This window comes from Triticum dicoccoides, chromosome 6A (assembly GCF_002162155.2).
Source record: "Triticum dicoccoides isolate Atlit2015 ecotype Zavitan chromosome 6A, WEW_v2.0, whole genome shotgun sequence".
NCBI classification, from domain to species: domain Eukaryota; kingdom Viridiplantae; phylum Streptophyta; class Magnoliopsida; order Poales; family Poaceae; genus Triticum; species Triticum dicoccoides.
Window position 1 is genome coordinate 558367857 of NC_041390.1, and position 15693 is coordinate 558383549.

Sequence of the window (15693 nt, forward strand, 5' to 3'; positions counted from 1 at the left end):
TGGGATCTGGATACACATTTTGGCTCCCACATGTTCCACGATGATCTCATCAGATGAACCACGATGTCGAGGATTCAATCAATCCCGTATACAATTCCCTTTGTCTATCGGCATGTTACTTGCCCGAGATTTGATTGTCGGTATCTCTATACCTCGTTCAATCTCGTTGCCGGCAAGTCTCTTTACTTGTTCCGTAATGCATGATCCCATGGCTAACTCCTTAGTCACATTGAGCTCTTTATGATGATGCATTACTGAGTGGGACCAGAGATACCTCTCCGTCATACGGAGTGACAAATCCCAGTCTCGATTCATGCCAACCCAACAGATACTTTCGGAGATACCTATAGTGCACCTTTATAGCCACCCAGTTACGTTGTGAAGTTTGGTACACCCAAAGCATTCCTACGGTATCCGGGAGTTGCACAATCTCATGGTCTAAGGAAATGATACTTGACATTAGAAAAGCTTTAGCAAACGAACTACACGATCTTGTGCTACGCTTATGATTGGGTCTTGTCCATCACATCATTCTCCTAATGATGTGATCCTCTTATCAATGACATCCAATGTCCATGGTCAGGAAACCATGACCATCTACTGATCAACGAGCTAGTCAACTAGAGGCTTACTAGGGACATATTATGATCTATGTATTCACACATGTATTACGGTTTCCGGTTAATACAATTATAGCATGAACAATATACAATTATCATGAACACGGAAATATAATAATAACCACTTTATTATTGCCTCTAGGGCATATTTCCAACAGTCTCCCACTTGTACTATAGTCAATAATCTAGTTACATTGTGATGAATCGAAAACCATAGAGTTCTGGTGTTGATCATGTTTTGCTCGCAGAAGAGGTTTAGTCAATGGATCTGCGACATTCAGATCCGTATGCACTTTACAAATATCTATGTCTCCATCCTGAATATATTCACGAATGGAGTTGAAGCGATGCTTGATATGCCTGGTGTTCTTGTGAAACCTGGGCTCCTTGGCAAGGGCAATAGCTCCAGTGTTGTCACAGAGGAGAGTCATCGGGCCTGACGCATTGGGAATAACTCCTAGGTCGGTGATGAACTCCTTCATCCAGACTGCTTTTTGTGCTACCTCCGAGGCTGCTATGTACTCCGCTTCCCATGTAGATCCCGCCACGACACTTTGCTTGCAACTGCACTAGCTGACTGCCCCACCATTCAAAATGTACACGTATCTAGTTTGTGACTTGAAGTCATCCAGATCTGTGTCGAAGCTAGCATTGACGTAACCATTTATGACGAGTTCTTCATCACCTCCATAAACAAGAAACATATCCTTAGTCCTTTTCAGGTACTTTAGGATATTCTTGACCGTTGTCCAGTGTTCCATGCCGGGATTACTTTGGTACCTCCCTAACAAACTTACGACAAGGTTCACATCTGGTCTGGTACACAACATGGCATACATAATAGACCCTATGGCTGAGGCATAGGGGATGACACTCATCTTTTCTCTATCTTCTGCCGAGGTCGTGCATTGAGCCATGCTCAATTTCACACCTTGCAATACAGGCAAGAACCCCTTCTTGAACTGATCCATATTGAACTTCTTCAATATCTTGTCAAGGTATGTGCTTTCTGAAAGACCAATGAGGCGTCTCGATCTATATCTATAGATCTTGATGCCTAATATGTAAGCGGCTTCTCCAAGGTCCTTCATTGAAAAACACTTATTCAAGTAGGCCTTTATGCTTTCCAAAAGTTCTATATCATTTCCCATCAATAGTATGTCATCCACATATAATATGAGAAATGCTACAGAGCTCCCACTCACTTTCTTGTAAACACAGGCTTCTCCATAAGTCTGTGTAAACCCAAATGCTTTGATCATCTCATCAAAGCGAATGTTCCAACTCCAAGATGCTTGCACCAGTCCATAGATTGAGCGCCGGAGCTTGCATACCTTGTCAGCATTCTTAGGATCGACAAAACCTTCCGGCTGCATCATATACAATTCTTCCTTAAGGAAACCATTAAGGAATGCCGTTTTGACGTACATTTGCCATATCTCATAATCATAGAAACGGCAATTGCTAACATGATTCGGACGGACTTCAGCTTCACTACGGGTGAGAAGGACTCATCGTAGTCAACCCCTTGAACTTGTCGATAACCCTTAGTGACAAGCCGAGCCTTATAGATGGTCACATTACCATCCGCGTCAGTCTTCTTCTTAAAGATCCATTTATTTTCTATGGCTTGCTGATCATCGGGCAAGTCTGTCGGATGTGGGGCTCTGGCTAACCCTTAAGGTTCGAACACTGGGGTGCGCGCAAAGTCTTTCCCTCCCATCGATCTATGTTCTAGCTCGCTAGGATCTTGCGGACGAACTCGACAAACTCACAACACGGAAAGACACGGGGTTTATACTGGTTCGGGCCACCGTTGTGGTGTAATACCCTACTCTAGTGCGGTGGTGGTGGATTGCATCTTGGGCTGATGATGAACAGTACAAGGGAAGAACAACCTCCTGAGGTTGAGGTGTTCTTGTGCTTTCGGACTTGTGTCTATCTCTGGGTCTCTCTCCGAGCTAAGATTCCATCCTCTCTTCTCTCTCCCTATCCACTATGGTGGCTAGTCCTATTTATAGAGGCCCTGGTCCTCTTCCCAAATATCAAGTGGGAAGGGAGCCAACAATGGAGGGCAAATTTGAAGAGGGATAGCTACTATGAGCCATTCTGACAAAAGTAGTCTTCGCCTGCACAAAGCTCTGGTGGTGACGCTGTCTTGGGCTCCACAATGACCTCCATCTTGCAGTCCTTGGTCTTGGTCTTGTTGCACCAAAATGGCAACCTTTCCTGAGGCCTCGGTACTCCGCGGCTGCGCCTGCCAACTTTGCACCAAAGAGGAAACAACGACGCTGCGTGCGTTGGCGCCCGCCTGGTGTCGATCGTCACGGCTCACGTCACGAGAGCCTCGTGAGGTTCGCCTCACCTTGATATCTCCACTCCTCGCGAGCCTGCCTGACCAGGCCGCTCCAGAGGAGGTCTTGCGTCGTCCGCCTCATGAGGCTTGGACCCTCGCAAGGGTCTTGGATGCTTTGTTGATGAAGATGGGTCGTACGACCTACTGCTTGGCCACGCTGTGGGCCGCAGGCAGGCAAGTCTGGGGACCCCCGTTCCCAGAACGCCGATAGTAGCCCCCGGGCCCAAGGTGCACGCGGGCTTGGCTTCGCGGCGAAGCCAAGGGTCAAGTTTGGAGCACCGCAGGCCCCAAAAAGCCTGCGGCCTCGGTCAATGCGTGGCATTTGATTGGACGTGGGCGTCTCCGCTTCCCCACGCTGCCTCGACGACTGCACGACTTGTCAAGTCCCTGCGACATGCAAGGAAAACCATCATTACCTGCGATCGTGGGAGACGCCGGTTGGCCTTCTCTTGCTATAAATGGGGAGGGGGTGGAGCCCCCGTTGCCCATCTCTTCCTCGCTTGCTTGCTTCTTCCTCCTTGCTCCACTGCTTGCTCCAATGGCGCCTATCAGAAGGTTCTCCATCGAAGAGAAGGGGAAAGCCCCCCGGGATGTCCCGGAGCCACTCCCGCCGAAGAAGGGGTCGATCCATCGCCGTGATGAAGCAGCGATGCAGGTGGTGGCGAGGCCTTTGTGCGAGCGGCCTCCACCGGGGTACCCGCTACCCCTGTACGCCCAAGCCGAGGGCTCGGGAGGATGAAATGACAAGCAGCGCCACCCAGGCCGCATCCGGGGTCGCCGCGCCACGGCGACGCGTGCCGTCCACACCGTGGACTCCTCGCGCGAGTTGGTGCTGTGGGCGCCGATGCCTCCGAGCTCCTGGATCCGCTTCCCACGGTTCTTCTCTGACTTGATGTTGCCGAGGGGGCCTCTCGAGCTCTGGCTACAGCATGCCAATTGCGGCGCTCCGATGATCGGAGCAAAGATCGAAGCGGTCCCCACTGGCAAGATCTTCATGACTCGCGGCTGGGGCGAGGTCGCACGGGTCTGTCGTGCGAGGGGCGCCCTCGCGATCCACTTCGAGTACGATGGCGCCTCCACGCTTTTCTTCAAGGTCTTCGACGCCGAGGGCCGTTGCCTGGAGTGCTGCTCCGGAGAAGAAGGCGAGGCTGGTGCGCGCTCCGCTCGCGTCCACTCCAGCAGCAGCAGCCCTTGGGAGTCCAGCAGTTCTCCTGAGCTCTAGGAGACTCCGAAGACGAGCGACGATAACTACGTCCCCCCGAGCTCCCGCCGTGCTCGGGGCAGGGCTGCGGCGTCCGGCCACCCCGTCGTTGATCTGGATGGGGTTGGCGTCGGCCTCCCTTGGCCCACTGTTGATGATGGTGTCCGCCACGGGAGAATGTAGATAGGATTCCCCTTAGCATCAGCTTTTGTTTCCTGCGAAGAATCATGAATCACCCTGTGGGGGCATGTAAGGATCTGCAATGCCTTTGTACTTACTTTCCTTGTTAAGAAGATTTGATGAATGCATGTCCCATTAAGGCTCGGTCCCCCTTTCTTTCCTCACGATAGCTTGTTGCTCTATGCTGACGGGTCCTGGTCCCAAGGCGGCTACAGCCGTCGCTGGTATGCCAGGTCGTGATGCCGTGGTCAAGGCCATGAGGTGCGCGGCCCGAGGTCCAGTAAGAGCCCCTGAGGCGCGATGCTCAGGAGGTCCCCCTTAGCGCCCAAGCGGCCATGGTAAGGAAAGAAAGGAAGATGACTTGGCCGCAACGGGGTTGCGGCATGATGCGAGCAACTACTAGGCCCAAATATTCAGCCGATCCGAGGGCGAGACTTATCTTGCTGACTTCGCGATGATTCCGGGTGTTGCGCTAGGGCTACGCGCCCGTTGCGGCATGATGCGAGCGACTACTAGGCCCAACTATTTAGCTGATCTGAGGGTGAGACTTATCTTGCTAACTTCGCGATGATTCTGGGTGTTGCGCTAGGGCTACGCGCCAACTTACGCGACATAGCTAGGCCGGTCCGTACGAGTTTTCCTTCTCCTGAGCTTTTCTTAATGCTCTACTTCCTCAGGTCCCAGCCCTCGAGCGAGCTCAGCCGCCACTGGTATGCCAGGTCATGATGTCATGGTCAAGGCCAGGGGGTGAGGGCTAGAGAGCCAGTAAGAGCTCCTGAGTCGCGATGCTTAGTAGCCCCCCTTTTAACATGCAAGCGAATCGCACGAGAGAAAAGGAGACTCGTGGTGCCGCCTGCTATCCTTCCTGCGGGGTTCCTGTGTACGGGCACAAGAAGAAACATGGTTTGCCATTACTGCCGCCTGCCTGCCGCTGGTTGGTCTGGATGAAGTGAAGGCACTGAGGACCTGGTGAGGTGACGTGCACGACACGTGCCGCGAGCCAGAGCTTGACCACTCAGATTTGTCGGTCGTGGCAGGGACGAACCCATGCACCAGCGCCATGCCTGTGTGGAGGACCCGAGGGAGGCGATGATCGAGCAGGTGATAGCGGTTGGCAGGTTAAGCATGAAGAACAGATTGACTTGGATAAATGTAGGAAGATACCTGCCACTAGGTCTGACCCGAGCGGCGTGGGGATGATGCATCCCATGGGGCTCCCCCAACAAGGTAAGCTAGAGACGTAAGCAGAAGGGATACGTGCCACAGGGACGGACCCACGCAGCCTGGGAATAATGCAGCCCGAGGGGTGCTCCCAGCTTAAATGAACTTGGAAGATGTCACCTGGTTCTGTAGACAAAGTAGAGTTGGTGCAGCTGAAGCCACGCGTTGAAGGAACGGCTCCTCATGAGCCACCGGGACCTTGAGCCTCAGGAGGCTCTGGGGGCTTAGGAGGATCCCTGAAGACTGTCGCCATCTCCTCCAGAACAGCGTGGAACCTGGCCTCCTGAGCCACCAGGACTTGCCGCACGTTGCGCTGATAGGCCAACGCCACGCTCGGCAAGCCGAAGGGCACGTGAACGTAGTTGTGTGGTGGACCCTCACAGCGGCCCGCATGTGATGGCCAGAAGCATTCCTGAGATGCGGCCCTGTTGAGCCGTGGGATGTCGATGCAGACGCGCAGTTCAGCACCCTTGCCTGGATGGTGAGCCGCGCTCGGTGAGCGATTGTCGCCCCGCATGGCTCTCGCGTCTTGTAGCTCTTGGGTGGTCTTAGTGATGAACTCCTGGGTGGTGAGCACTCCTTGCCATGTGCTCTCCTGAGGAAAGCATGCCATGAAGCACGCTTCCAAGTGGTGCCCAAGCGCCTCCCCTGTGAGGTTGGCAAGGTCTGAGGCTCTCCAGAAGAGAACCCTCGAGCCCTGCCTGAGGAGAGCATTGGGAACGCTTTCCTATGCGGTGGAGGGAGGCGACCCTGGAGCGGGCGCTGATCCTGACGAGGCTCCCGATGTGACGCCATCTTCTTGGGATCCTGCGCGGCGCGGCAGCTTCTTCTTGGGGATGGTCTCCGGAGGGCCTTCACTTCTGCTGTCAGGGTTGTCGATTGCTGCGGCTTGGAAGGCGCTCAAGGGAGCACACTGCATCCCTTTCTTCACATGGGACCGTGATGATTCCCCCGCTTCCTGGCATCTTGAGAACGTTGTAGCCGTGGTGAGTGACTGCCATGAACTTGGCCAGTGCTGGATACCCGAGGATGGCATTGTACAGTAGGCGGATGTGCACGATGTCAAAGTCGATGAGCTTGGTGCGGTAGTTCTTGCGCTCCCTGAAGGTTACAGGCAGGCGGACCTGACCTATCGGTGTGGTGGAACCGTCGGTCACTCCTAAGAAAGGCTTGGTTGGCTGGAGCTGCTCATAGGGCACTTGGAGGTTGTCAAACGTGTCGACAGATAGGACGTTGAGCCCTGCGCCGCCGGCGATGAGAGTCTTGGTGACTTGCACATTGCTAATGACTGGGGAGCACAGCATAGGGAGTGTGCCAGCAGTGGCTGCGCACTTGAGCTGGTCGGCCGAGTTGAAGGCGATGGTGCATTGGGACCACCTGAGCGGGCGCGTGGCCTCGAGCTTGAGGAGCGCCGCATTCACCTCGCGAGCGAACTGTTTGAAGATGCGCTGAGAGACTGGGGCCTGAGCACCGCCCAAGATGCAAGCGACCGCACGCGGCTCCTGGAAGCCCCCAGCCCCCTCATCCTGGTGGTGGTCGTCGTTCCTTCTTGGTGGCGGCAACAGGGGAAGACCGATGTTGCCCTGGGGGCGATCCTCATGAGGCGGGTCCCTCCAGGCGCCCTCGCGAGGTTGGTCCTGCCAGCGGTTCTCGCGAGGCCGGTCACGCCACTCCTGGCGCGGGCCACGGTCGTCCCAGCGTCCGCCTCTGCGTCCTCCTCCGCGGCTGTAGCCCCGGTCGTTGCGCTCGGGGTGTCGACCGAAGCGTCCTTCCCGTATGGCTCTGAGCTCTTGATAGTCGCTGGTGTTGTGGGTGTTCAGGTTGTGGAAGGCGCAGAACGGACGACTGTAGGATCGAAAGTATGTCTAGAGGGGGGTGATTAGACTACTTGACCAAATAAAAAATCTAGCCTTTTCCCAATTTTAGTTCTTGGCGGATTTTAGCTATCTTAGCACAAGTCAAGCAATCTCCACACAATTCAAGCAAGCATGCAAAAGAGTATATGAGCAGCGGAAAGTAAAGCATGCAACTTGCAAGAATGTAAAGAGAAGGGTTTGGAGGATTCAAACGCAATTGGAGACACGGATGTTTTTGTCGTGGTTCCGATAGGTGGTGCTATCGTACATCCACGTTGATGGAGACTTCAACCCACGGAGGGTAATGGTTGCGCGAGTCCACGAAGGGCTCCACCCATGAAGGGTCCACGGAGAAGCAACCTTGTCTATTCCATCACAGCCGTCGCCCACGAAGGACTTGCCTCACTAGCGGTAGATCTTCACGAAGTAGGCGATCTCCTTGCCTTTACAAATTCCTTGGTTCAACTCCACAATCTTGTCGGAGGCTCCCAAGTGACACCTAGCCAATCTAGGAGACACCACTCTCCAAGAAGTAACAAATGGTGTGATGATGATGAACTCCTTGCTCTTGTGCTTCAAATGATAGTCTCCCCAACACTCAACTCTCTCTCACAGGATTTGGATTTGGTGGAAAGAAGATTTGAGTGGAAAGCAACTTGGGGAAGGCTAGAGATCAAGATTCATATGGTTGGAATGGAATATCTTGACCTCAACACAAGTGTAGGTGGTTCTCTCTCAGTAAATGTGTATTGGAAGTGTAGGTATGTTCTGATGGCTCTCTCCATGAATGAAGAGTGGGTGGAGGGGTATATATAGCCTCCACACAAAATCTAACCGTTACACACAATTAGCCAAACTCGGTGGGACCGAACGGTTAAACTCGGTCGGACCGATTCAGCAAACCTAGTGACCGTTAGGATTTTCGGTGGGACTGAGATGCAACTCGGTAGGACCGATATGGTTAGGGTTAGGGCATAACGTAATCTCGGTGTGACCGATTACACAAACTCGGTGGGACCGATTTTGGTAATAAGCTAACCAGAGAGTTGGTCAGGCAAACTCGGTGGGACCGGTTCACTCATCTCGGTGAGACCGAAATGTTACAAAAGGGAAACAGAGAGTTTACATTGCAATCTCGGTGGGACCGATCGCTCATCTCGGTAAGACCAAAACGTTACGAAGGGAACAGAGAGATTACAATCCCATCTCGGTGAGACCGAGATCCCTATCGGTGAGACCGATTTGCCTAGGGTTTGTGGCAGTGGCTATGACATCTGAAACTCGGTGGCGCCGGATAGAAAGAATCGGTGGGGCCGAGTTTGACTTTTGGTTTAGGTCATATTTGGATGTGGGAAGGTAGTTGAGGATTTTGGAGCATATCACTAAGCATTTTGAGCAAGCAAGCCATTAAGCAACACCTCATCCCTCCTTGATAGTATTGGCTTTTCCTATAGACTCAATGTGATCTTGGATCACTAAAATATAAAATGTAGAGTCTTGAGCTTCAAGCTTGAGCCAAACTTTTTGTCCTTAGAATTTTGAGGGATCCACTTTCCTCATCCATGCCATGCCATTCATTGAGCTTTTCCTGAAATATTAATCTTGGAATAATGTTAGCTCAATGAGCTATATGTTGTTAGGAATTACCAAAACCACCCAGGGATAGTTGCATTTTCAATCTCCCCCTTTTTGGTAATTGATGACAACATATAGATCAAAGCTTCGACAAATGATAATAAGAGTGAAAGATATTGTCGCTTTGAGAAGTATGTGAAAAGCAAGAGCTCCCCCTAAATTTGTGCATATCTTAAGATTTGCTTTGGACTACAAATGCACAATGAGTTAGGATCATGGGTTACTCTTCCATGTCACATACATCTTGGTGGAGCGCTCAAAATGATAAGAATTAAATACATGCACTCATCACCAAGCAAAGTGAATGATCATATAAGGATAAGTAAGATAATATCATCTAACAAGCATAAGTGTAGCTTATGATCAACCACATGATCATCAATGTCTCACATATAATAACATAGTATCTCAAGCAATCAAAAGCAACCAAAGTTCAACCAAGAAGACAAGAGAGAACAAAAGCAAACTCTCTCTCTCGAAGCCTATGATCTATACATTTTTCTCCCCCTTTGGCAACAAGTTACCAAAAAGTTCACAGAAAATGCATAGCACTAAAACATCTCTCAGGCTTGGTCTTCAGGTGGTGGTGTCCGGAGAACTCCAGGAACGAAGGCTTCAGTCGAAGTAGATGGAGCTGCTGGGGTAGGTGCTGGAGCTGGTGGCACTGAAGCTGTAGCTGGTGCAGATGAAGTGGCTCTGGTGTTTGTTACTGACACTACAGTTGATCTCTGAGCTCGAGGTACTCTCGCAAATGCATCAGTGGTTGTTCTGCCCTTCCTCTCCTGCATGTCATCCTGTAGCTACTCCACAACTGACTGAATCTCAGTTACTTTGACATCTAAATCATAGAATTTTTGTTCCATGATTCTTTCCAGGCTCTCCTGGTTTTGAGTTAGGGTGGCCAACCCCTTCTCAATCCTCAGAGTTGATGCTGTCAAATAACCAAGCTGGTCCTGCTTGCTTTTCAAAAAGTACTCAGATGCCTCCTCTTGAGTTGGCATCTTGGCAGCCTTCTCTTTCTTTGCTTTCTCCTTCTTCTCTTGAGCTTGTACTGATGATGGTTCATTCTCATTCGTAACCACATTGTTGTCCTTGAAGTCTGGATAGATAGGCATGTGTTCCTTATCCAACAGGTATGTGCCTGTGCCCACCTTTGAGTTTATCAACTCCTGGATTTGTGGGGCATATCCACAACTTCTTTTCTGATCTGCTGCAGTCCTCTTGATAGTCTCAACTATAAGGCTCGTGACCTTGAACTTCTATGGCACATCAAATATATGTAGCAAGTTAATTGCATGGCCTCTGATCATTCTGTGATCACCAGACTTGGGCAAGAGAGTGTGCCTAAGGATCCAATTGATTGTAGGCAGCCCTGACAGCAAGTGTTTTACTGACCCAAACTGGTGAGTCTTAAGATCATCTTCAGGAATCTCCTTGTACATGTTTGCCATAGAGTTGTGATCCATCTTCTTCTTGGCATAGACATCCAAGTCATCTTCTTCTTCCTTAGGAGCATTGATCAGATTTGCCCATTCCTCAATAGTTGAGTGGTACATTGTACCTTCAGACATCCATACTATCTTGCCATCTGGATAGAAGTGTGCTGTGGAGTAGAATTGCATTATGAGCTCCTCATTCCACTTTGTGAGCTTCTGCCCAACAAAGTCTGCGACTCCACAAGCACTGAAGTTGTCAAACACACTAGGATAGTGTTCCTCATTTTCCTTGATATACTTCCAGTCGACCCACCTCATTTCACACACTATAGGCTTCTTGTCTAACAACACTGTCTCATAGAAGTCATGTTGTTCCTTTGTGTGGAACTTGTAATCAACAGCAGTCCTTCTCCTGGTAGCATATGGATCTATCTCTCTCTATTTCCTCAGTCATGGGTCTCTCCTAATCTTCATGTTCTCAGCCACAGGATGAGCATCATTGTGGTCTGGAATCTTGGGTTTGAGCTTCCTCAGGACTTGTCCTTCATCATCTTCATCAGCAGCAACTTCAGGCACTGGGGCCTTGTTCTTCTCAGCAGCTGGTATACTCCTGGTATTCCTCTTAGGTGCACTCTTGGGCTTGGAGGCTGCTTTGGGTGCTTCTTTGGGCTTTGATGAAGCAGCCCCTATCCTGATAGCATCACCCATAAGCTTCTAGGCCTTAGGTGCTGGTGCAGCAACCTCTTCTTCCTCTTCCTCTTCAGAATCTCTCATGATTGAGGATCTCCCAAGCACTCTAGCAGTGGTCTTTTTGATCCTCTCCTTCCTCTTCTTCCCTTCTGCAGCAGCCTCTTTGGGTTTAGATCCCAAAGGGACTTGAGTAGATGCTCTAGCCTTAGACATCAGAATTCTCTTTGCAGGAACCTTTTGCTTCATGCCTGGCTTGGTGGCAGCAGCAGTGCTATATTCCTTCTTAACCACTTTCTTCTTGGAAGTGGCCTCATCCTCAACTGCCACATAGTCTTCATCCTCAGACTCTGAAGTTTTCTTCTTCCTTGTTCTGGTGGCAGCTTTGGGCAAGTTGCTGGGAGTGCTCCTGCTACCATCATCTGAACTGCTAGAGGGACTAGTGCCCTCACTCAGGTGAACCTGCTCCTCTGACCGGTTCTGGCTGTCACTCTGATCAGACATATTGCAAACACTGACAGCAGACCCTGTGAATAGATATAGATGAGATAGTGGATGAGCATCACAAAATGCAGAGGTTTTTGCAAAAGAATGAGTCAAAAACTTAGTTTTAGTTTTCCACAGAAAGCATTTCGGATCAACCGATTTGTAAACTCGGTGATACTGAAGCAGCTGTTGGAACCTAAACTAGTGAACTCGGTCAGACCGAGTCACAGTTCAGTGGCACCGAGACTGCTAGGGTTTCACAAAGTCCTGAACTCGGTCACACCGATTTGCAATTCTCGGTCAGACCGAAAATTACATGTGCAATGGCCTGAGCCGAATCGGTGGTACCGAGTTCCACAACTCGGATGGTCCGAGATGGTTTCGGCGGAAACCTAACCCTAAATTTTCAATTCAACTCTAATCTACGGAGTGTTTTGACTGGATAGAAGCGTTTAAATCGTGGTAAGAATCATAATGAACACAATGTGCTAGGAATCGGACGGGGATAGCACTGTGATCGAGTCCATACCCTAGTTCGGCGATGAACTCGCAATGGTGGCAACGGCGGGGAAGAATTCCGTTGACGGCGGCGGAGACCAGCGACAGGAGGCGGCTGGCAACGAGGAGGACGATCCGAAGACCCAGGAGGCAGAGCGAGCTATGCGCGGGCGAAGGGGTTTCGGAGAAATTTCCAAAATTTAGCCCGTGAGTATATAGAGCCCGACCCTGTCGGTGTGACCGAGTGGAACAACTCGGTGGCACCGAGATTCATAACTGCAAGCAGTTACTGAAACTCGGTGTGACCGAGAGGTTCAAATCGGTTGCACCGAGATTGAAAACCTAGATTGACTTAGTGATCTCGGTATGACTGAAATGGAGGAATCGGTCAGACCGAAAAGCACAAAGAAGTTTTGGAAGTTTAAGTCTATGACAAATCGGGGACTCTGAGTGCTCCTCACACAGAGTGGTTCGAATCTGACTTGATCAAATTTTGTGATTTAGCATGAATTGAGTTTGAGACGAGAAAAGCATAGATAGCTAGAGAGGGTTCTTAGGCATTCTTGTCCATCCACTTGGCAAAAGAAAAGAAAAACAATCAATCAAAACAACAAGTGGATGTCCTCAATGAGTGAAATATGCAATCAAGATGCTCACAAAATAAAATGGCAATTGAAATATGTGGCAAAGCATGCACAACCAATTCTAGCATCTATCAAACAATTTGCGATGACTAGGTCATCTATATATGAGTATATTGACTTAGGAGTCAAATGAGAATATTTGATCATATGTCATACTCATCGTTTAAGCACAAGTGGGGTTACCACTTTTACATAAAGCATTGTTGTGTTCACACCATTAGAGTTGCTTTAGCTCAATTCTTAGAGTAAAGCTCCCCCTAGATGTGAGAGCACCCCTAAGAGGGATGAACTAACCTTGGGTTTTGTCGATGATGACTTCATGTAGATGTTGAAGATGTGGATGCTCAATGTTGATGTAGATCATTTGGAGCTATCCATTGGAGTGAGTTGCACTTTCAATACCTACACGGGTTAGTACCACAAGGAACAAACAAGGATATCCATATACATAGAGTGATGCACACACAAGATGATGTCCATGAAAGCTTTTAGGTTACCTTGTCCCTTGTCTTACCAACAAGAGGGTTTGTGACTCCTTGAACTAGTGCAAGATGTGGAAGTTGATTGCACTTGTTCTTGCCAAGATGATAAGAGTGAAGTATGTTGGCGGAGTCACCCTCAAGAACTCTCTAGTTATTCTTCGGGATCCACACCATCTTGATGGGAATCCTTGGTGTTGTAGTTGTACTTGATGAAGTGGAACTTGAAGTAGTCTTGGTAACCCACTTGACCAAGGCCTTAGGAGCTTCTTCAAATGCATCAATTTCCTCTTGAAGCTTATCCTTGCCTTTTTGCTTGTGGTCTTGTGGTGGAAGATCATCTTGAGCTTGTGTCCCTTTGAAAGAAGTAGGATCACACTTCTCTTGTTGAGGAACAAACTTCGTCTTGGGGTATTGATCTTCTTCCCACTCAACTCCATTGGCATTGAACTTTCGTTCAAAACCAACGCCTTGATTCTTCCGGTGCCTTCCTAGCTTGCGTACAATTTCCTCGAATTGCTTACTTCCGGCAAGGCTCTTGTAAACACCTTTCTCTATAATTCCCTTCAATAAGCTATTTTCTTGCTCAAGTGTAACTTGGCTAAGAGAATCATTAGTGGAATCAAGAGAACTACTAGAAGCAACAATATTGGATTTATCATGATTATTGTTACTACTAGAGGAAGAATCTTTCTTGTTCTTGTTACTAGACTTGGCTTGAGGCATGTAAGTGGATAAGAGTAAACGCTTGGCAATGTAAGAAGAGCTTTTCTTGCGAAGATCATCATTGATTGCTTTTAAGAACTCATGATCTTGCTCAAGGTTGAGCTTTTCAAAGCGTAATTTCTCATGAGTCCTTAAAAGTTCTCGATGATCTCCTAAGATAGTTTCATGAGCTAACTTAAGAGTGTTTAGTTCTTTAGTTAGAGACTCAATCTTCTCCTTATAATTGTCATTCGTTTTATCTTGATTAGCATGATTAATTGCGTTTCATCACAGTATTCATCACTAGAGTTGTCAACAAGTAAATCATCATCACCTAACAAGTCATCTTCATCACTATTGAAATCAACATACTCGGGGTGTGATACCTTCGGGCCTTTAGCCATGAAGCATGTTCCAACTCCTTCATTTGGTGAGTCAAATATGTTGTAGGAGTTGGTTGTCACAAGTGCTAGACCAGCAAGACCTTCATCTTGAGTATATTCGGAGTCGAAGTGATAACTTCTCTCGGAGTGGTTGTCGGAGTCGGAGCCGGATACCCATTCACCAACATGAGCTTGATGTCTTCGTTTTGTGTAGCTCCTTGATGACTTGTCCTTTCTTTCCGAATCCTTGCTTCTCTGTGAGGGTCTTCGTTCATAACGATCAGCTCTACTCCTTCTTTCTCTAGATGGTGATTCTTCTCTTCTACTTCTTCTCTTGGGAGAATCTTCTCTTCTCTTGTAGGGGGCCGTACACTCATTGGAATAGTGTCCGGGCCTTCCACAATTGTAGCAGTTTCGCTCTCGACTAGAAGATCTTTTGTCATTGTAGTACCTTGACTTGGAGCTTCTCTCTTTGCTTCTACTCTTGTAGAACTTGTTGAAGTTCTTCACCATTAAGCTCAATTCTTCATTCAAGGTTTGTTTCTCACTCGATGATGTGGGGGCTTCACATGAGGCTTTGTAAGCACCACTTGATTTGTTGTGAAGTTCCTCTTTATCCTTGAGTGACATCTCATGAGCAACAATTCTTACGACGACTTCCCTTGGCTTGAGATCTTTGTAATTGGGCATCATTTGGATCAATGTGCACATGGTATCATATTTTCCATCCAAGGCTCTTAGGATCTTCTTGATGATGAATCTATCGGTCATCTCTTCACTCCCTAAGCTGGCAATCTCATTTGTGATAAGAGCAAGCCTAGAGTACATTTCAGCAACACCTTCGCCATCCTTCATTTTGAACTTGTCAAGTTGACTTTGAAGCACATCCAATTTGGATTCCTTGACGAAGTCGGTACCTTCGTGCATATCAATCAAAGTATCCCAAATTTCTTTTGCATTCTCAAGACGGCTGATTTTGTTGAATTCTTCGGGGCACAATCCGTTGAAGAGGATATCACAAGCTTGAGCGTTGTATTGCAGCATTTTCAACTCTTCCGCGGTGGCTTCATGGTTCGGTTCTTTCCCGTCAAAGAATTCACCTTGCAAGCCAATACACACAATAGCCCAAACGGCGGGGTTATGTCCAAGAATATGCATTTTTATCTTATGCTTCCAACTAGCAAAATTAGTACCATCAAAGTAAGGACCTCTATGGTGATAATTTCCCTCGCCAGACGCCATACTCTCCTAGGTTCTGAAACCAAGGCTATGACCGCCAAAAGCTATGGAAATCAAAGCAAATGGA